At 41.4% G+C, this 23,847-nt stretch overlaps 1 protein-coding gene across 1 annotated transcript in view; it reads left to right on the forward strand.

The window, feature by feature from the left end:
* Positions 1-23,847, forward strand: part of KAT2B (lysine acetyltransferase 2B) — a 92,281-nt gene that overhangs the window by 689 nt on the left and 67,745 nt on the right. The window lies entirely within an intron of this gene.

Raw genomic sequence — 23,847 nt, forward strand, 5'->3', positions numbered from 1 at the left:
GAGCGCCCCGGGGCCAAGGAAACATCTTTTCGGGGGAATTTGAGCCCCCCCCTCTTCGCGCATCATCTCCCTGTGCCCCATTGGGAGGAGCTGGAAGGAGTGAGGGTGGAATGGGCTGCGGGACTCCCGGAGCGTTGGGAGATCGAAGGGGTGGAACGCACTGGGTGAGAAGGTGGGCACATCTCACGGCGAGGGTCCTGTATCTTTGGGCTCCTTCCACCGAGGGTGGAGGCGCTGCGGCGTGCGGCGACAGCCCCGTCATTATTGTGTTATTACTTGTTTAGTTAAAACGCTGTCCCAGCTGCTCGGGGTGTAAACAGGATTTGGCAAGGTGACAGCCCAGCGCGGCAGGCGCTGCTGCTCAGTTTGAGGACACACATTTCTTGCCATCCCCTCTCCATCCTAGCTTTCGGCACCCCGTAGCCCCTCAGCTGCAGATCCAGATGTGGGCGCCGTGCTCCCGCGGTGGCAGGATTGCCCGAGGCCGCAGGGCAGCCTGGCCCAGCGCTGTCAGCAGCGGCTTTGTTTTGACAGGGTGACAGCTGAAGGGGGCGGGGACTTGGCCTTGTCAGCTCCTGCGGCCTGTGGCTGAGGCAGGGAAGAGACACCCTCACACACTCACACACCTCTTATGTATTTCTCCCGCCTGCTGCAAACAGGGTCAAGTTCCCAGATTCCCACAACCGAGCTGCAGTGGCCAGTTCTGAATTTTGGTGTAAAGATTATTAATCCTGCCAGAACCTCTCTCCCCCGGTGATGTTGTTTTTAGTATTTACAGGAGCTTCTCAGCTGCATTGGAGTGTCTGTGCTTACTGTTTTCCCACACCTTTCACATCCTCTCGTATATGTTGAACGCCTGTTGAGTACCTGACACTGGTTCAATAAATACTTGTTGAGTGAATGGATCTAGCCCAGTGTTTCCCGAACTTGAATGTGCATAGGAATCACCTGGGGAGCTGGTTGAAAATGATTCTAAATTAGTGGAGTTGGGTGGGGCTGAGAATCTGCATTTCTAACACATTCTTAGGTGGCTTGATGCTAGTTCACTGACGACACTCCAAGTAGCAAGTCCCAAGTCCAGAACTGGACAATATATTACTCGACTCTTTTGAATTCTGAAACGGTGAAACAATATGCCATGTGGTTGGTATTTCTGAAGATGGAATACAAAAAAGATAAAATGTGGAGTGTGCTTCTTAAGAAAGGTGAAGGGCCAGGAGTTGGTTATTAAGGGCTTTAGAGTAATCAAGAACAAGGTCAATTACTCAGTGGACTTGGTGTTTTGCAGCCAGAGTGGGCTCAGATAGGCACTGTGTCTGCTTACTGTTTCTGCCCTGCCTTTTTATTGGTTTTTCCATCATGAGCACCTTCTCTCCCTGTTGCCCGCTATTCCTTTAATATCCAAAAACTTTCCTGAAGTTTTGGTCCTGTCTAAAACTATGAGCCTTGCATTGATATTTTTGGATCCTTTCAAATTTCCAAGAGTGAGATGTAGCACCGTTTGTAAGGTTTGTGACTTGAGTGTTTCATGTTCACATTCACAATCAAACTTATAGGAAGCGAGAACCTCTTACTAAAGACCCCTCTTCCTGCTCCTGGGAGACTCTGAAAGTGTCACTTTGCATTTGCTCATTTATTTAATAAATATTTAGAGAGGTCCCAACTGGGTGCCAGGCATTGTGCTGTATGCTGGGGCTATGACACCCAGAATTTATCCTTCTGGAGTTACTGTGTGTGTGTGTGTGTATGTGTATGTGTATGTATGTATATGTGTGCGTGAGCATGTGCCGTGCACACACGTTGGGGGCCTGGGGAGGTGTGGACAGGGAACCAATTACAATGAAATTGAAAAAAGAACTGCTTTCTTAGAGTGGTATTGGAACTCAGAGCTGGCAATTCCTGGGCTGGAGCACGGTTGGGGTAGGAATGGCTTCCTGGAGGAAGTGTCAGTGGGTGCCAAGGAATCTTGGCAGAGCAGAGTGGGGTGAGGCGAAGCTTCTTGTAGTGGAGAAACTGAAAGCAGTTATGAAAACTTGGAGCTGTGCCAACAGGAGCTAGCGCTCCACTGGCTGGGGCCACCAGATTAGGGTGTGTGTGTGGCCAAGAGGGCATTGGGGAATCTAGGAATCTTAACACCTGGGGAGTGACATTATCTCAGCTATGCTTTTTTTTTTTTTTTAAACTGTGCTTGATTGGATATATGGAGTGCAAGAGAATAGAATCTGTGGTTATTTCTTAGCTTGTCTGTACACTTCATGTAAGAAAGCCCAAAAGAACAGATTGCCCTTCCTTTTGGTACTGACCGGGCCCCTTGACAAGTCGGAGAGAGTAGAGAGGTTAGGGAATGAAGAGCGACCTGGAAAGATGGGAAGTACTTTACTGGGCGCTATTGAAAGAAGAACAGGTCCCAGACCTGATAAAAGATCTGGCCTTTAAACTTCACAAGTGAAGCAGAAAACGAAGGGAGCTAGTTCACAGCCAGGGTGGTGCGCCACACCCTGGAGAGAAGAAAAAAAAAGAAACTTGTTTTGCAGGATCCAGGGTAGAGTTCTTTGAACTGTGTGCTGGCAAAGATTGCTTCAGAGAGTCACTTGGCTGGCCTGTGACACAGCTAGAGTGGTCATTAAAACTGTAGTCTGACCATGATTAACCTCTACTTAGGACCCCTTCAGTTTCTCTTTACTGGAGACCACAAGACCCTGCATAGCTTGGCCATTGCTGTATCTCTGGCTCCTTTTCAGGGCCTTGGGTGCATGCTTCCCTTCTGTCTCAGGGCCTTTGCACACACTGTTCACTGGGATTAGAAGCTCTTCTCATCTCACTTTCAAATTAACTCCCTAGTCTTCTTGCAAATCTCAGACTCCTTGCATTTCCTTTACCAGCCTTACCATTATAAGTTTTCTGAACCCCTCTGTACTTACTTTTCCTTCCTGGTGCTTTTATCATAGTTTTAAATTGTGTGATTATTTGGTATGTGTTTGTCTCTTCGAATCTTCGACTAGATTCTAAGTGAAGTGGTTGTTGACTGAATGAGTGAACTGGAGAAGAAAGAAACTGAGGAAATGATTAGCTGTTAGGAGAGCAGTAGTGAGATTTTAGCTTGACTACTTCTTGACAATTGGCAGAGGGGATTTTTCAGTCAGGACAGTTTTAGGTATCTCACAGGTGTCCATAGGACTGGGTTTTAATGTTATAAAAGAAACCTGAAGTGAATTGTATGAGTAGCCCAAATCCAAATCTCCTTGAATTAAAGTGTAATTTATCTACTAAAAAATCCCCCAAATCATTGGCTGACTCTTCTTAATGAAATAGGCTATTTATACATGAGGGGAGGAAGTAGGTTGTAGTGGCCAAGAATATGTGCTTCAGCGTTCAGACTCACCGGAGTTCAAATTTCAGGATATCCAGCTGTGTGACCTTGGATAAGGACTTCACCTCCACCTCCATTTCCTTGTCTGTAAAGTAGGAATAATAATAATAGTCCCCTCAGGGCAAAGCAGTGAGGATTTAAAATGGGCGAGTGTGTATGCGGCATCCAGCAGGGTGTCTGGCCCCTGGTGAGCCCTCACAGCAGCTCAGAGTGGGGGACGTACTTTGAACTTGGAAGTCAAGAAAGAACATGGGACTTAGTGTCGAATCCCAGCCCTGCCACTTGTGTGATCTTGGGCACAAGTCACTTAGTTATTCTTTGAGCCTTGATTAGTTCATTTATAAAATGGGGACCGTGACTTTAACCTTGAAGTTGAAAGAGAGAAGATTCTCCAGAGTGTCTGGAACCTAAAAGTGCTGGCTGAACTGAATTGCCTGGTGCTTTACTCATTCATTGTCTCCCAGAGTCATTGGCCACGAAGCATTTATAGAAAACCCAGTTGCTTCGATTCTGGGCTGAGTGCCATACCTAGAGAGTTACATGGGCACAGGGCTATACAATTAGCCTTAAAAAGAATGGTTTATAGTCTAGAAGTTAACACTGACTGTAAAAATGTGCAGAGTGTGGAGGCAGCGATGCCACCATGGGAGACAGAGTGTCCTATGTTGGCCAAGGGCTGGTGAGTGGGGCACTAGAACAAGGCTTAGAGTTGGGGAGTGCCCCCTACACCTTTGTATTTGTCATGTTACGCCTTCAGAGAGCAAATTTCTGTTTCAACTGTCAGCATCTAGAGTAGTGTCTCTCCCCCGAGCTGTTTTGCTCCCCCAGGGGGTATTTGGCAATGTCTGGAGACATGTTTGGTCCTTGTAATTGGGAGGAGGAGTGTGCTACTGGCAACTAGTGATTAGAGGCCAGGGATGTCGCTAAATATCCCATGATGCATAGGACAGCCCCCCCCCCCCCCCCCCCGCAACAAAGAATCATCGGGCCCCAAATGATAGCAGTGCCTAATTTGAGAAACCCTGCTTCAGAGGAAAATTGTGTTGTCCCATAATGCCATAAATAAATACATTGGCAGTATAAGAAAAATGAATGCTTTTCATGTTAATTGGAATCGGAACACTCAAAATCTGAAGCATCTCACTTTGTGAAGCACGGATATATTTTTAAACAGCTTTATTGTGGTGTAAATTATAGATCCTGAAACTCACAAACTTAAATGTATTGTCAGTTGCTTTTGAGTAAATGTATACAATTGTGCTTCCATTACCACGGTCCAGTTTTGTAACTGTTCTGTCTCCTGCATTGGGCACCAATTTTTTTAAGGTGAGATTTTGTATCGGTGGATTGTGGATTTGCAAACAGAAACAAAATTGAAAAAAAATATCTTTTTGGAGATTCTTTAGATAAGTAGTATTGTTATAGCAAAGCACAAAACATGAAGGGGGTAAATAAAATGTTTTAAGAAAATCAGTCTTTAGCTACATAAGTCTTGTAGCATACAGTTATTTCATGTGTGGTGACTTCTCTAAAAGGCGGTATCATGGAGCCAACACACACAGGAAAAATGTTTCATTTGGCAGGCACAATACAAAAAGCCTGAGAGAAAGAGGAACAAATTTAATTCTATTTCCTCATAAACTTTCAGGGAAGATGGAAATTCAAGCCTGCAAAAGCCTTCAGATTGCAATTTGCAGTTTTATGTAACTGAGAAAATAGTTTATAGGGCAAAATGGAACAAAACCTGCTGAGGACTGTTTTGTTTTAGAAACATGTGCTTGCAAATAACATTTGTGATGCAGAGCTGGTGGCTTTTGTTGTTGTTTTTTACCACTAAGATTTAAACCTAGTTACCAGTCCACATTCTCAGGATTTATTCTGTGCCCATCAGGTAAATCCATAGCTGGTGGATCTGTCATAGGGAGTCTTGAGAGTAAAATATCCAGTTTCATGTGAGGTACCTTGGAACAATCAGAACATCTGCTTCTCAGATGAAAGATCTGGAGATGCAGTACAATGCCAAGATGGATTTCCAAAGCTCAGTGGCTTCTGATTGAGTTCATTTGTCTCTTCATGAGAGACAGGTAGCTATTTAGGAACAGTTGTCAATGGTTTCCTACTCTTAATGGTTTCCTACTCCTAATCTGATTCAAACACGAAGGTATCTGGCAGAGTAGCAGGCATGTGGACTACCTGGCAACCTGGTGAAAAACCTGGAGCATGTGCCCTCCTCTCTGCGCTGGGCGCCTTGGGCACCGACTTAACCGCTTTGTGTTTCAGTTTCCTCTTTGGTGGAGTCAAGGCGCCACCTCATTGACGTACTGTCAAGATGAAATAGTTTAGCTTCTGTGGAAGTTCTTGGAAGATAGGCACTTCACAGATGTCTATTTTATTTTTAACAACTTTCCATTGGTCTTAGCAGTTCGTGTTTTGCTGGAGTGTTAGGCCTTATGCCACTTGATTCTTCTACCTGGGGCAAGAGAGAAGTAAGGAAGGTCATTTTACTAGCAGGGAACTGAGACCCAAAGGTTAAGCAATTTCCTCAAGCTGCAGTGGTTGCTCAGGGAGTCTCCTTCCAGTGCACCATTTTGCATTCTCTTCCCAAAGTTTCTCATGCAGTGGAGGGGTTGCTGTTCCTCCAAATGGTTTACAGAGAGGATTTCATTTGTTTCCGCCATTCTACTGCTCTCACTTGATGTCTTTTGTCCCCCTATTGAGAGGTATGTTCAAAGACTTTTCTAGTTCATTGCAATCGTGCAGGCCATAAAGCAGACAAAATAAGCATTCTTTATTAGTGGCCCAGGGCAGACAGATGCATGCCCTCGATTGTTTTAAAGCAAACAATCAAGAGTGGTAACTATGCTGGCCCAGTAAAATTTCCTGTAGGAAGGAAAGAAGATGAAAGGGATACCAACTCAGGCTGTAGAGGTGCCAGATATGCCAAAGAGGGAAGGAATTGAGTGTCCGGGATGTTTAGAAGTCCCGACACAGAGGACTGCACACATACCATAGCAGGATTTTGGGACGATCCAGAGGAAAGTCACTTCTTCACTTTGAATTGTATGAACAGAAAGTAAAGTGCTGAAATCCTAAGTACTGTATATATAGCCCAATGATTTTTTCACATATGCTTGTATCCATGCACCTGCCACGCAGTGACAGCCAAAGTGCGTTTGCGGCAGAGGGCCCCTTGGTGCCCCCTCCTCGCCTCTGGTAACCCTTATTCTGACTTTATCACCACAGGTTGGTTTTTGCCTTTCTTAAAGTTCCCGTAAATGGACTCACACCAGATGAACTCATTTGCAACTGGCTTCTGTCACTCAACATGATGTCTGCGAGCCGCATCCCCGTGGCGGCGTATAGCAGTCGTGTGTAAAGATGCATTTTTTTAAACCAAAAACCAGGTTCAAAGTTGTCACCCGTTTTCAGGATGGAAAGCATTGGATACAGACAACTTTATAAAATGAACTTTAATTAGGCTTTTGACAGAAAAGGTGGGACTTTGAAATTCAGGTATACTGGGAAGAACCCACGAGGGCAGGAACGTGGACTAGAAATCAGGGAATGTGTACCTGGCCACGCAGATACAGTCAAGGATTGTAGTGGAGGCAAGGCGGACTGTTGGGGAGGTGGGTGCAGGAGGCCTGTGATGTCACAGGTGGTGGAATGCCCAGTCTGCACGGTTCCTCTCCCATGGCGTCTATCTTGGTGAGTCCTTACTGGGAAATATGAGTGGGAAGTCCTGCTGTCACCCATCCTGGTTCTGGAAGATGACTAGAGTTATACCCTGTGCCTTCGAGGCCACATAGAACCATACGTGTTGGGAGCTGTGGCAGTGTTCCTAGAAGACTGGCCAGAACCCAGTACATAAAGCTCCAGGGGACATTCATATTGGCAACAATTCATCCATGAAACTTGTACTAAATATATAAGATAAACGTTATTTAATGGAATCATATGGACCATCCATTTATAAATTAGTCTTCATATATATATATGTATATATATATATATATATATGAAGGGACTTTTATCTTATTTACTTGTGTGTGTCCATACACAGGGGTGTTATACTTATTGCCATTTATTCATTTAACGTTTGTTTCCATGGGCAGCTTTAGAAGATGTCTACTCAGGTAGCGCCTGTCCAAACTCTTTATGACCATTCATCACCTAGTGATAATTGAACTAGAAGTGAATCCTTTCTAATATTGAATTGCTTTCATATCTGGCATCTCATTGGACATGCTGGTACCCCCTGCACTATACCTTTTCTTTTCCAAGTGTTGGTGTGGCTTTTTGTTAAACCTTTTTCCAATTTGTTTCCAAAGGCCCATTTCTCAGAGAAGCTTTTCTGACATCCTCTACCTCTTGGTCTAAAATAGCAGCACCCCATCCCTCTGTAATCTTACCTTGTTCTGCATTTGTCAGTACTTGGAAATCACATGGATATTTTAAATCATTTCTCGTCTGTTTCCTTTATGACAACAGAAGCTCCATGAAACAGAGACTTTTGGTTTATTCCCTATCCCATATGGGCCATGTCTTGCACATAGTAGGTACTCAGTACATATTTGTTGAATAAATGGGCCATTTCATATTCACTTTGTGAGATTGGAGGAAACAAAATCGTGTCTTACAGATGAGGAAACCGAGCCTCAGAGAGGTTGAGTAACTTACCCAAAGCCACGTGGTCAGCAGCAGGGTAGCCCTGAGCTGGGGGTGGAATAACATGGCCTGACACTTACGAGATGTGTGGTTCCCATCAGGTCATGAGTACTTGTCTGATGGCCTGGACTTGTGCTATAAAATGGAGCAAGGAGAAGTCACACCCACTTTTAATCCTCTGAACAAATAACGTGAACTTCTGTGACCACCATTTCCTGTTCCTCAGATGAGAATTACTAATAAATTCTCACAAGAGTATCATGAGCATTGTACGACCAGTGAGTTGAAACCTATGAGCTGAGAAAAAGGCCCTACGATATATTCTTAAAGTCAATGTTATGTCAGTGAACTAGAAACAAATATCGCCTGTAAAGTCAATTTTCTAGCTACTGTTTATGATTTGTATTGCTTTGCTGCCTGCTTTAAACTAAACGCTATGATAGGCTTTCTTTAAATTGTTCTTCGGTTTGCATTCAGAGGCCCAGACACAGGGCTTGTTTTTTAAATCAGGAAATGAATGCATTTATTTTGGAAAATAGTGTGAACAATATCTTTAATGATCCACTTGGAATGTTGTTTTGTTGTTGTTACACCGCCTAACCTTAGGAGAAGGCTTTGAGTCATCTCTTAAGTGACCTCAGGGAAAGATGTGTGGGATGGTTCCATGAATTCCACACCATCCTAACCAGTCCCCATGCATTGCGTGCTCTCTGGCCTGTGCAGAGGCTTCTGTTATGCAGCAGATTCCAGAAGTACAGAGATGAGACCTGAGTAATATAGTGCCTGATGGCAGCAGCTCTAATTTGCATTAGCTCTAACAAGCTGGTGTTGAAACTGGATGGCAGGATGCCACAGAAGTCAAGGTCAGCATACTTTGAAATAGCAAAGTGAGTCATATAACCCAGGATTTGCACGTACCCACAGGGCTACCTGACTAACCCCACCTCCAGTGAACACATCCACAAGTATTGGTTAAGGGTCTGTGCCCAGTTCTCTCCTAGGTGTGTGGTGAGTGACAAAAGGAAACAGAACTTCGCTGGAAGCCCCTCATCTTGCTGGGAGACAGATACAGAGGGAAAGAAAAATTAAAATGAATAATCAAGCATGAAGTCAATACACAGAGAAGCCCTTATGAGCTAGGGACAGATAGAAGCGTAGGAGAGAGGCCCGGCCCGGTAGAGTGAACAGTATATGACGAAACAGAGAAGCAAAACTGAAGGGAGCAAGACTTCAGAGTGGTTTAAATGTGGACCTGGGCAACACATGGACCTGGGTTTGAATCCTGATGTGCTGCTTTCTTGCTGTGTGACCATTACTTAACCCTTTAGGAGCCTCAGGTTTCATAGCTGTAAAATGCAGATCATGATGTTGTCAACTTTTACCATTCATTCAGCGAATTTGTTACTGAACGCGCCAGGCACTGATTTAGATCTGGGGATACAGTGACAGATGGGTCCTCACTCTTGCAGAGCTTGCTTTCTGGTAGAAGAAGCAGACAGTAAACAACAAAATAACAGAAAATGGTAAGTGCCACACAGAGAATGTAAACAGAGAAGTAAATGAGAGTGCCTGGGGAGCTCCTTCAGATGTGTGCCCAGAAAGGTCTCTCTGTGGAAGGGACAGTCTGGGGCCTGAATGATAATGAGAAGCCAAGGGGGGAGGGTGCCAGGTGGGGAATGCAAAGACTTGGCCAGAAATGACTTGGCATGTTCAAAGGCTGCCAGGCAACCATTGTGGCTAGATAGGGATGGGCTTGGGGGTGAGTGTAGGAGATGAGGTGGAAGAGATCGATGGCGGCCAGATTGCCGAAGTAGAATTTTCACTGGGAAATGATCTGATCTTCAGTTCTGATCAGTTTTGACAAATGCATATCACAATAGAACATTTTCATTGCCCTGCAAAGTTCCTAACTGCTCCTTGCCATTCAAATCCCTCTCCTTTAGAAGCAACCACTGAGCGAAATTTGTGTCACCCCATGTTTTGACATTCTAGAGTATATAAATGATACTACATGGTACATACTCTTCTTCTTTCACTCAGCATCGTATTTTTGAGATTCATCCCGTTGTTGCATGTATCAGTAGTAAATTTCTTTTTATTGCTGAGTAGTCCACTGTCTGGATGTACCACAATTTGCTTATCCATTCATCTGTTATGGATATCTGTGCTCTTTCTAATGGATTCAGATTTGGTTTGCATTTTAAAGCATCCCCTTTGGCTATTCTGGGAAGAATAAAGGGTACATCAGAAAGAGTAGAAAAAGAGGGCCAATGGGAGTTACTGCCATCTAGGTGTAAGTGTATAGTGGTCGCTTGGCCGAGGGTGGTAGCAGTGGAGGGTTATGAGTGTTGCGGCAGCAGGACTTGGTGTGTCGTGGGGTGAGGGTGGCATGTGAGAGAAGACAGAAATGAACCTAAGGTCTAGGTTGTTGTCCTGAGGAACTGAGAGGATGCTGGTTCCATTTACCAAGTTGGGGAAGACCATGGGAGAAGCAGGTATGGGGCGGTTGAGAATCAAGAGTCCTTTTGGGGATGTGTTAAATTAGGTATGCCTCTTAGGAGTCACGTGTTGTTTTGATAATAAAATGAGATCATCCATTTAGCAGTTTGCTGTAGTATCTGGAACATTCTAAATGCTCAACAAATGGTAGCTACTGTTACAGTTAAAAGCAGTGCTGAGTCATAATTATGAAGCTTACTAAAGAGACTAGCTAAACTGGAAAAAAAGGAAGAATGAGTAAACAGGAATAGTAGGAGATAGGACCCACTGGATAAAGAGGGAATCAGTTTCTAGGTCTTGAATTTCAGGTAGAAAATTTGGAACTGAATCCACTTGGTAATAGTGACTCTTTGCGTTTTAAGGAGGAGGAGACACAAGACATTTTGAGCGCTAGCAGAAGCTCTAGGTTTTGGCTACTTGCTCTTTAGCTAGCTTTCCCTTCAGGCAAGATACACACCCCTCCTCTCTAACCCTTGAATTACTTGTCCTGTTGGGTCGTGGGGAGGAGAAAATAAGATGATCTAGGCTAAAAAATTGTGCTGGAAACTATCAGACAGAAATGCTCAACATTTATTAAATGGCTTCAAGAGTGTAGGGTGATGTGTTAGACAGTGGGTGTTAGGTGCAGGGTTGGGAGGGGAAATGTATTGCAAGTGGGGAGGAAGCTGTTTTCATTTAACTGGTTATTAAGGGTCCGTCCTGGGGCCCTGATAGGGAGAATGGAGAGGGTATAAATCTGTGGGAGACTTTGAAAGAAGAATCAGATGGCCTAGGGTGAGGGCATTGAATGCAGATGCATTGAGCCCCAGGATCTGGGAAAAAGGTAATGGCAGTGAAGAGTACAGGATAGTTGAAGTGGGGGTGGTGGAGTTGAGGGCAAGCCTTCATGTAAAACTCACTGGGTAGACATGCCAGACGTAGGCCGTTGGGAATGTAGGCTGGAAGTTTTCTGTTTTGCAGGTTGGGCTGGTTATGTGGATTTACAAGCCATCAGCCCAGATAATGACCGATACCATGTGATCCGGAGCTGTCCAAGGAAGCAACGTACATGGCGCTGTTTATTTTGCTCATCCTGGTTGACCTGGTGCCAAAACAACAGGCTGAAGAGTGAAAAATTCTGTCAGTCAGCGGGTTGTCTGGGCTGCTCAGTGCCAGCCAGTTTGACAAATCTTTCCACTGTGCTGAAGACGGAGCTGACTGCTCTGGCAAGTTCACCGATCAAGTCTTGAGGTTGGATGTGTACATTAAAAGAGATTCCAGGAATTGGGTTGGATTTAGGGTTCTGGGACACTAGTTTCCTGGCCTGGTATCACTCAGGACCTCTTGAGGCCCTTTCAGGGGTGGTTCCTGTGTTTGGGTTTCGTCCTGAAGAGGTGACTCAGATGTAATGAAGGGTCTGGCCCACACTTAGGGTATTTGGTAGCACTGGAGTCATTCTGGCATCTTCTGAGACAAAGTCTGAGGGTCCTGGGCCTTTACTTCAGTCAGACCTGATTATTTAGCACAAAGAGGGCAGCAGTTCCTTATTCAACTCGAGCACAGGCTTCTTCCAGACGCTGATGTCCTGATGGTTTTCTGTTGATTTTGAGGTTGGGCTAATCTTGGAGAGGGTAGAAGAAAAGCACTTGAATAGGGTGTTTATCCCTGGGTTATTTCTTCATGATATGATTCCAATCTCCTTCAATGTCCTTGACCACTCCTTCAGTATTTGTTTTTGTGGTTCCTTGTGGCTTTCCAGACCAAAATGGCACTCTTAATTGAGGTGTTCAGAGACTCCTGCTACTGAATTACCTTACCGGTTATCTTTTTCCCCCTTTGTAGTTCTGTTTTCACTTTCAATTCCAGGCAAATTTGATCTCCTGAGGTAAGGCCCCCTCTCTCACTCCCACTTTCTTCTTTTCACTTGTGCCAAAAGTCCCCAGATTTTTAAAGTCCCAGTTTCAATTCATAGCTTTATGATGTCTACTCACCTTCCATATACAACTTAACTGTGTGACCTGAAGTGTTATCACACAGTGGAGAAAGAAAAAGGGGTTATGTCCCTGCAAGGATTACTTAACCATTTCCGTTTCAGTGGTATGTGGAAAGCTAAAGCTAATGTAGGGAGAGGAGAGCAGTATTGGCACCCACATCGGTCAGACCATTTTTTTCCCCTTCAAATCTTTGCTACTTAAAAGTGTGGTCCTCACGTGAGAGCTTGTTAGAAATACAGAATCTCAGGCCTGGACCTGCTGATTTAGAATCTGCATTTTTACAAGATTTCCTAGGTGATTCCTGAGTGGATTAAAATTTGAGCAGCAGCACCACTGCAAATCACAAGAGCATTTGTCAGACTGCTTCCAAAGCAGTTCACTTCCAAAGGGAAAATTGGTTAGGATCACAACTCCATACAGCGGACTCCAGGTGGTGGTGTGGTTTGAAAAGAGGATTCAAAGATTTTTTTTTTCTTCCCCTGCATAATATATGCACACCATCAAGAGGGAAGTTCAGACAGCCCATAGCGGTAGCAAAAGAAAATGTAAAACCCTTTTACTCTCCACCTCCCCATCCTCAGCCCTCCTCACTCCCTTTTTTAATCATTTCCAGAAATTGTCCTTCTTCCCTCCCTCACCCTCCTGATCTGTAGCTTACATTTTACGCCACAGCCCAAGGAGGGGAACTAGAGTCACAGCACAGAAATCCACTTTAGATTTCAAGTAGGCTCCGATGAATTTGTGAACATGCCAGAAAGTTGGATGTCATCAAGCCAAAGGTGTTGAGAGAGCGAGCCCAAAGGCAACACCCTCAACAGGGCCTTATTATTAGCAAGTTTTAATTGTTTCAGACTCCACTAATTTTAAAAACAGGGCAACCTACTTAGTGACTCACTTATTCCTGTCATTTTCTGTTTCTCTTTCATGGAGACAAATTCTGATAGCAGAGGTGTGGACACCTAGACACTGTACCTTCTTTTACTCTTTTAGATCAGAAAAGGACAGGTGGTGCCTGCCATGTGCCGGTCTTTTTTTTTTTTTTTTAAATTCCCCCAAATGTAACTTTTTAAGCTCTTTAATTTGTAAGGAGAAAATAACTCTCAATTTTGGGATACGTTTTGGGACCACTTTACAGAAGACCCATATTTGTAGTATTTAGTTACTTGCTGTTCTCTTGCAGTTTTAAAGAACAGCTTTATTGAGCTGTAATTTGTATGCTGTAAAATTCTCTGTTTTTAAGGGTACAATTCAATATTTTTTTGGAAATTGCATGAGTTGTACAATCATCATTGCAGTTCATCTTTAGACGTTTCCCATCACCCACAAAAGCTCCTTGCGTCTGTTTGTGGTCAACCCCATTTGCTCCCCCAGCCTGTTAATCTTTCTATCTCTATAAATTTGCCTTTTCTGGACACTGATATAAATGGAATTATACAACATGTGGTCTTTTGTGACTGGCTTCTTACACTTACATTCTGTTTTTGAGGTTCATCCAAGTTGTGGCATACATCAGCATCTCATTCTTTGTTTTGCCAGGTAATATTCCAGTATATGGTTATGCCACATTTTGTTTATGTATTCAGCAGTTGATGGAAATTTGGGTTAGTTCCCTGGTTAGCTAATATGAATAATGTTGCTGTGGATATCTGTGTGCAATCTTTGTGTGGATATATGTATGCGGTCTGACAATTAAGTTCGTGAACTAATCCTAGAAAAAGTGCTACATACCTTATTGCTGAATATCACTGCAGTCACCTTCGAAGTACTCCCCTTGGGAAGCTGGGCACCGATGCCAGTGTGTCTAGTCCACCTTTCAAAGCAATTTTGGAACCCTTTTTCTGGAATGGCCATCAGAGCTGTCATCAGATTACTCGTGATGTCCTGAATGTCATCAAAATATCTTCCTTTCAGTATTTCCTTTATCTTCTGATAAAGAAAGAAGTCACTGGGGGCCAGATCAGGTGAGTAGGGAGGGTGTTTCAATACAGTGATTTGTTGACTGGCTAAAAGCTCCCTCACAGACAGTGCCGTGTGAGCTGGTACATTGTTGTGATGCAAGAGCCATGATTGTTGGCGAATAGTTCAGGTCGTCTAACTTTTTCACGCAGCCTTTTCAGCACTTTCAAATAGTAAACTTGGTTAACTGTCCAGTTGGTACAACTTCGTAATGAATAATTCACTCATATCAAAGAAAGGTTGAGAACATCATTGCAAGAAGTTCTCAAACTTATTAATAATTGTCAGACTTCATGTTACCATTTCTCTAGGAATATTAAATACTAGGAATGGGTTTGATGAGTCATGTGGTAAATTTATGTTTAATTTTGAAAAACATTTTTTATTTTTAATTGTGGTAAAATGCATATCACATAAAATGTACCATCTTAACTATTTTTTAAGGGTACAGTTCAGTAGCATTAAACAATTCACATTGTTGTGTAATCATTACCACCATCTATCCACAGAACTCTTTTCATCTTGCAAAACTAAAACTCTATATCCATTCACCAATATCTCCCCATTTCTCTCTGCTCTCAACTCCTGCAACCACCATTCTATTATACTTGGGTTTCTTTATTTTAACTTAAAAAAAAATTTTTTTAAAGTCAAAGTTGACATTCAATATTATTTTCTATTAATTTCAGGTGTACAGCATAGTAGTTAGACATGATTCTACTTTCTCTATGATTTGACTACCCTACGTACTTAATATAAGTAATTTCATACAGTATTTGTCCTTTTGTGACTGGCTTATTTCACTTAGCATAATATCCTCACGGTTCATCGAAGTTGTAGCCTGTGTCAGAATTTCCTTTCTTTTTAAGTGTGAATAATATTCCATTGTATGCAAATAGTACATTTTGTTTATCCACTCATCTCTGATGGACCCTTGGGTTACTTCTACCTTTTGGCTGTTGTAAAAAATGTTTCTGTTAACATGTGTGCGCAACTATCTCTTCAAGTTCCTGCTTTCAATTCGTTTGGTTGTATACCCAGAAGAGGATCATATTACTAGATCATATGGTAATTCTATTTAAAAATTTTTGAGGAACCATCTTATATGGTCTTCTACAGTGACTGCACCGTTTTACATTCCCACCAAGATTGCACAAGGATCCCAATTTCTCCACATCCTCACCAGCACTTGTTTTCTGTGTTTGATAATAGTCATCCTATTTGTGTCAGTGGTAGCTCATTGTGGTTTTGATTTGCATTTCCCTAGTGATTAGTGATGTTGAACATCTTTTCATGTGCTTATTGGCCATTTGTATGTCTTTGAAGAAATGCCTGTTCATCAATTGCCTGTTATTTTACCAGGTTGTTTATTTTTTCTTACGTTGTAGGAGTTATTTATTGATTCTGGATCTTAACCCCTTATCAGATAGTTGATTTGTAAATATTTTCTCTCATTTTGTGTGTTGCTTTTTCACTCTGTTGATTGTGTTCTTTGATGCACATAAGTTTTTAATTTTTATTGTCCAGTTTACATATTTTTTCTTTTGTTGTTTGTCATTTTGGTGTCATACTCCAAGAAATCATCGTCAAATCAATGTCATGAAGTTTTACCCCCATGTTTTCTTCTAAGAGTTTTATAGTTTTAGGTTTTATGTTTAAGGCTTTGATCTATTTGGAGTTAATTTTTGTATACGATGTTAAGGTAAGGCTCCAGCATCTTAATTCTTTTGCTTGTGAATATCCAGTTTCTCCAGCATCGTTTGTTGAAGAGACTCCCCTTCCTCCACTGAATGGTCTTGGCACCCTTGTGGAAAATCATTTGACCATATGTGTTAGGGTTTATTTTTGGGCTGTGTGTTCTATTCCACTGGTCTATATTTAACTTTTTGAGGCACTGCCAAACTATTTATTAAAGTGTCTGCGCCATTTTACACCCTGTCCAGCAACTTATAAGGATTCCCATTCCTCCACATCCTTGACAGCACTTGTTACTACCGGGTTTCCCTGAAAATAAGACGTAGCCGGACCATCAGCTTTAACGTGTCTTTTGGAGCAAAAATTATTATAAGATCCAGTATTATATTATACTATACTATACCCGATTTTATTTTACCACAGTAAGACCGGGTCTTATATAAATTTTTGCTCCAAAAGACACATTAGAGCTGATGGTCTGGCTAGGTCTTATTTTCGGGGAAACATGGTATCTGCTGTTTTGATTATAGCCATCCTCATGGGTGTGAAGTTGTATCTCATGGTTTTGGTCCTTGACTTTTAAACATTCTGCGTCTGTCCAACCTGGAGCAGAGGGGTAGTAAAAGAGAGTGAGGACCTCCCCTCACACAACCACAGGACCAATTAATTATCCGCCTACACTCAGTCCTTCTGCAGTGTAGACTGAATACGCTCAGGCAAGTCTCTTCACATCTTAGCTCCTCAGCATCTTAGATCTTCTGAATAGTGGACATAATTAATACTTTCCTCGCACAGGGTGAGATAAGAACAATTAGACAGTGTCTTTCTAATTTTAGGTGCTTAATAAAGGTTGAATTCAGTTTTATTCCTTGCATTTCTAATCAGTATGTTCTTGCTATGGGACATCCCTGTCACTGATTGAAGTTTTCTAGCAAATAGGACTTTTAAGTATCTTAAGCATTGAGAGAATCTTGTTAGACAGCTTGGCTGTCTTTCTGCTGTTCCTTTGGATGTCACCCAAACATCTTCACACCCGTCTTACTCAGCGACGCTGAGTGAACTGCAAGCGCCCTCCTCCCTCGTCTGTCATCTGGGTCACGGTCACTGTTTCTCCAGTTTAGCTGCCTTCTCCTCATCCATCCTGGCTGTCGCATCCTATGACAAAGGCTGTTGCATTCTCTTGACCTCTAACCTTGGATTCTGTTGGGGCATAAACCTTTTTATCCTAGCCCCATCAAAAGCAATGCAGTGGCCTTTTTTGCCCGTGGTTTTGCCACGTCTGCAGAGACTTGCTCTTAGGGGAGATGAAGTCATCCGGGCAGCTTTTTCCTTGTGCCTGGGTTGCTAGTTTCTGCAGTAATGAGCTTGGCAGTGCCCTCCCTTAAAACGCTGTCCTTCCACTGGTACTTTGTTATAGCTGCAAGACCAATCCCCTTGGGTGTTCCCTTAGGCAGCAGCTGTCTTGCCTAATTAAGGCGCGATGTGGGAAAGGTGTTTTGAAGGAGACCTCTTTATCTCAGAGAACAGTAGAGGAGCCTGAGCATCTGGAAGGGAGATATGAAGGCCAAAGCAGAGGGCATGGTGGCAGCAGCTTGGAACACTTGGCAGAAAATGCTTTGCTGGCAGTCAAAGGATAATGTTTGAATGCTTTCTAAAGGACTAAGTATGTCCTCTTTAGTCAATCGGATAATAAGTCCCACACACATTAAGAATTTTATGCACTCAGATTTTGATGTGTCCCATTGGTGCAGTTACACACGTAGGAAGTACTTTTCACATCCTACCCCAACAACATTCTAAAACTAGCGATCAGAGCTGAAAGGACTTCCAGATATCTCAATGGGGTGTAACTTGAACGACTTACAACCACTCAGAAACTGTTGGGACTATGCTCTGCCTAAGCTGTTAGGGTCCATAGTGGAGACTTGGGTTTTGGGGGTGGGTTCCTTTTAAACTCTAGTGCAGCAAAGACCAATAGAAATACAATGTGAGCCACATATATAACTTAACATTTTCTGATAGCCATACGTGTTCCTAGGGCTACCATAACAAATGATCACAAACAGTTTTTCCAGGACCCATCTGATTAAGCCACAGAAAGTTCCTGTATTCACAGTTTTGGAGGCCAGAGGTCTGAAATCCAGGTGTCATGCTCCCTCTGAAGGCTCTGGGAAGACTCCTTCCTGGCCGGTTCCCAGCATCGGGTGGTTCCTGGCAGTCGTGCTGTTCCTTGGTTTGTACATGTATCATATCACCCCCGTGTCTGCTGCTGTGTTTACATGGCTGTCTCCCTGTGTGTCTGTGCCTTGGCGTCCAAATCTCCCACTCCTTTCTCTTATAAAAGCACCAGTTATTGGTTTTAGGGCCCAGTCTAAATCTAGGATAATTTCATCTCAAGAAGCCTAAATAATCATATCTATTTCCAAATAAGGCCCCAGATGGACATTCTGAGGTTCCAGGTGGACATGAACGTTGGGGGACACTGTTCAACCCACTACACATTATAAAAACATGAGAAAAAACAATAATTTCATTAATTTTGGTGTTTTGTTTAACCTATTATTCCAAAATGTCATTAACATGTAATCACTGTAAAAGAATTTTTGTTCATTTTTTTAATTGGGGAATATTGGGGAACAGGGTGTTTTTCCAGGACCCATCAGCTTCAAGTCAAATCATTGTTTTCAATCTAGTTGTGGAGGGTGCAGCTCACTGGCCCATGTGGGACTTGAACCAGTGACCTTGGTGTTATGAGCACTGCGCTCTGACCATTGAGCCAACTGGTTTCCCCCGAGAATTTTTAATGAGATATTTTAATTTAATGTGTGGTTTTTTTATTTTGTACTAAGTCTTTGAAATCTAGTGTGTATTTTACACTTACAACGCATCTCAACCTGGAAGTGCCACCTTTCAAAGATGTGATATCCACATGTGGCTGTCTGCCATGTATTGGCCAGCACAGCTGGAATCCTGTGTGGGTGACAACGCTTTTATACTTCTCAGTATTTTGCCCTGTGTTTTCTTCCTCTGTCCCTTCCTCCCTTCCTTCATCCTCCTCTTTGCTTTCAGGGCATTTTCTATTTATTTGGGTAAAGTCTCAGTCATTCTGAGAAAAAGAAATAAAAATCTACTTTGTAAAAGCTACCAGGATCCCAAGACTTATTGGAGGAAGCAAAGTTAGCCAGTTTTGAAAGAAAAGTTCTTTATTCAGTTACGTTTTGAAGCAGCAGTGTTATTATTGTTGGTAGAATTCATCAAGCACTTCAATCACAAGTGGCTTAAATAAGTGTGTTTAATATTTGGGATGCAATATTTTTATTGAGTAAGGGAAATGCAAGACTTTATTATTACAAATCTCCCTGCCATGAGATTTGTGGCCCACTGATTTATCTGTCCCCATGAATACCGCCATTATTTTAAGACAAGAAGTGACATAAACTTCTTTCTGGGCCAGTTGCTGTTAAGTCTGTTGCAATGATGAAGTTAAGATTATATCTTTAAAAATCTGTATTGTGTATCCAAGAATTGCAGGCTTGTTATTTTTTGGCTTGAACCTCAATGAGGGGTAGGGGGCTTTATAAGCAGCCCCACAGGGAGAAACGTTTTATATCCCTGAATTCTTAAATGTGGTTTGTGATAAGGATGAGGTTTCCACCATCCATTCCACTAACTGATTTAGCTGAGCCTCTGTTGCTGTCACTGGAATTTTGCTGGAATTTTTCCCTCAGATGAATTAATGTTAAAGAAAATTAGCAAGCAACCCATGTATATGAAGATCACAGAGAAGGTTATATAAAGTACAATGTGAATGTCCCTTCCCTTACGCCACCCTTGCTCGCCATAAGAATGTATCTATCCAGTTTCTCTACATAGCCACATACTTATATACGTAAATTACTTATTCATGTACTTAAAAAATAATTAGATTATGCTATGTATTTCTGTAGTTTGCTTTTCTGCCATTCACTGAGACCTCGAGAGGCTGCATGTCTGTACAAATAGCCTTATCCTTGATAAAGTTGACATAATAGTCTGTGGTACCAATCTACATAATTTAATAACTTCTTTTATTGATAAAATTTTAAATTGCTTGTTTCTTTTGTGCTAATAAATGTTACACAAATATCATTGAGCACATGTGACTATTTCTATAGAAGAGTTTCCTAGTAGTACAATTGGGCCAAAGGGCCTGCACATTCCAGTCTGGCTTCTGAAAGGCTGTACCAGTGTCTCCTCCCACACACGGGAAGTATATGAGGGTGTGTGTTTCTTCAGATGGTGGTTAACGTTAGATATTATCAGTGTCAACCTTTCATTTTTATTTTTGCCCATCTAATTAGTATGAGAAAATATCTCACAGGACTTTTAATTTTTCATTTCTCCATTACTAGTTATTCTGACCATTTTGTATAGGTTTATTTGCCATTAGCATTCATTTTTCTTTGATCACCTGGATTTGCCTTTTTTTTCCTATTACACTATGCCTTTTTCTTATTGTCTCATAGATGACTTTTAAATATTCCAGGTATTGATATATATGTTGTAAGTATATATTCTCTTAACTGATCTGATTTACAAAATTTATAGATTAATTTGACAATTGATACCTTTACAATATCAAGTCTTTCTATAGTGAACAATGCTTATTTTTAATTTATTCAGTCTTTAGTAGAAAGTTGTGGTTTTCTATACATAGGTCTTACTCATCTCCTTCAAGATTTAAGTATGTATGACTTTTGCTATTAGGATTTTTTTTTCTGTTACATTTTGTAGGTGGTTATTGCTGACACAGAGAAAAAACAGTTTTGTATGTTGATCTTATTTGCAACCGATTGATTTCTTTGTTAGTTTTGGTAATCTCTAAGAACTGCTTACCAATATTTGTACTTTTTGTGTACTTCTGGCACAATCTTGAGCAGTGAACATATTGAGGGCTTCCTTTTTTGATGACTTTAATAGGAATGATTTTATGTCTGTCTTGTATAACGTTCCTTTTCAAGTTAAGATAATTTCCTTCTATACCAAATTTGCTATTTAAAAAAAAAAATCAGAAATTGATGTTGAATTCTATGAAAAGCTTTTTTTCAAGCATCAATTGTAGTTATTTTTTTCTTCCTTTAATTTGTCAATGCAATTAGTTTGTTCCCAATGATCTGCCTTTGTCTTCCCGTGATAAACTTCACTTAGTTATTATGTAGCAGTCAAGATGCATGATTTTAATTGTGTCCTGTTAGATTTGATTTGCAAATATTTCATTTAAATTTTTGTTTTTGTGAGATTGGGCTAGTGACTTTCCTGGTGATTTTTGCTGTCTGTATTCTGCTTTAGTGTCAGGGTTACCCTGGATTCATAGAATGACATGTGAGTTTATCATTTTCTAATGCTCTGGAACAATTTACAATACAAAGGAATGATCTGGTCTCCTGTTCATTGTGGTAGACGCTAACCAGTGATGCGTCTGAAAAAAAGCTAGTCTGAATTGAAATATGCTGTAAATGTGATGTATATATGTGAGCATATCCCTTGGATTTTTAAGACTTAGCATGAAAAACTCTGTAAAATGCTTTATGAATATTTTTTATACCAATTATATGTTGCAACGATACTTTGGACATTTTATGTTAGATAAATTACTGAAATGATTTCACCTGTTTCTTTTTTTAAATTTGGCTGTTAGAAAAGTAAAAATTGTATATGTGGTCCACATTATATTTATGTTGGACAGTGCTGATCCAGTTCTTCAGAGTTAACTAGAACTTTCCTATAAAACCATCTTGACCTGAGACCTTTAAGGAGTAGAGTTTTGACTACTTTTTCATTTTCTTCTAGGGTTGTTAGAAAACTTTACTACTTACTAAATCAGTTTTGATAATTTTTATTTTCTTGGGATGTCATTTGTTTCACCCAGTTTTTCAAATTTATTGTCATAAAGTTCTAGAGTACTATTCATAAAATATAATAAATGTATAGTTTTCTCTCCCTTTTCACTTTTTTTTGCTTATGATTTCTTTTTTCCTTGTTAGACTTGCCATGAGTTTGTTTATTTTAATGGTCTTTTCAAAAACCAGCCATTGGTTATAGTGGCTGGGTATATGATTTTGTTTCTTATTTATTTCCTTAATTTTTTTACAGTAATTCCTTTTGTCTGTTTTCCTTGAGTTTATCTTATTTTTTTTTCTATACTATTGAGTTGAATGATTAGTTCGTTTATCTTCAGTCTTTCTGTTTTTCCCATAAATCTTTCAAGGGTGTATGTTTTCCTTTAAGTGTTTTTGATCGTATCCCATATTGGATATATTTTGTTCTCACTGGATGATTGTGTATGTGTAACTTGGCTATCTCTTTCTCTTTCCTTCTGCTTTGTTACTAAAATCTCTTTGTTACTGAGATCACTCAGTGAGCCTTTTGAGTGACTTCCCACTGCTGTCACCTATATTGGGAACGGAGCCAATTCTTTCTGTCAGTAGCACAACTTTAAATTTTGTAAGCTACCCAGTCATTTGTTTAGTAAGTGCTGTGGCCTGTTTTCATACTGATTGGGGCCAGGCGTACCCTCAGGCTATTTTCAGTGTCTGTATCCTCTTCAAGTCCTTGCTTTAAAGTAGTCACTGTCATAGTTCGTCATGACTTATAAAGGCCTTCTCCCCGGCTCACCCTTTACCTAACAGGGCCGTCCTAGCATATTATCAATGCCATCATCATCTTTCTCACTACTTCCATTTATGCAGCACCTACCCACGTTCGTCATTTAATGCCCCAGCAGTCTTGTGTGATGGTTGTTTTTATACCCATTTTATAGATTGGGAAGCTTGGAGAAGTTAAGCGATTCATCCAGGGTACACATAGTTAGGAAATGTTGAAGCTAAGATTTGAAACTATGTGTGTGTAACTGCAAGGCCTACTCTCTTGGCCGTGTCACTGGTACTGTATACTGTCACCTGCGTCCCTACTACCACCTTCCACCTAAGCTGAGACATTTTGCTGACCATGACTTTGCTTCCATTCCTTCTCCTGTTGCTGCTGTGGGTTGAGGGCAAGGTGTTGAAGGAAAGTAGAGAAAGGGAACAAGCCTTTGCATGTGTGCTCAGAAAGGACCTCTTTCCCAGAGTCTCTTGCCAGTCTCTTGTGAGGGAGGATAGCCTCCAGCTTCATATCTCCCTATCCTCCTGCCCCTTTTCTCTACCCTGGCTTCTTTTCTTCTCCAGAGTCTGAGGAGGGCCGTGTATTCTGAAAGAACATTCTAGTTCTTAGGCCTTGCTGCAAGAAAATCTGGTCTCTTTTCACAGTTATTTGGGAAAATTTCCAGGAATCTGTTTGCTAAGCGGAGCTTCAAGAGGAATAAGTATTCCTCACCTCTTTGATTCAAGTCCAAAGTCTTATCTATTCTAGGCCAAAGGTTCTCAACCTTTTGTTTTTAACTTAGGTTGAATTTTTAAGATAAATATCATAACTAAAAAAGGCAAGGATAATTTTATTTATAATAGAATTGTTTAGTGATAATTTTAGAATTTTAAACTACATATATTCTATTCCCTTCACAAAAATCCTAGAAAAGTCTGACATAGGGAAGGAGTTAGCTCCCTTCTTTTCTCCTCTGTCATACTGCTTCAGGTGGGCACCACCGGTCTCATCACATAAAAATACTCTAAAGGAAGTACATGCCTACATATTTAACTGTACATGAGG

This window comes from Rhinolophus hipposideros (genome assembly GCF_964194185.1).
Source record: "Rhinolophus hipposideros genome assembly, chromosome: 14".
Taxonomy (NCBI): Eukaryota; Metazoa; Chordata; class Mammalia; order Chiroptera; family Rhinolophidae; genus Rhinolophus; species Rhinolophus hipposideros.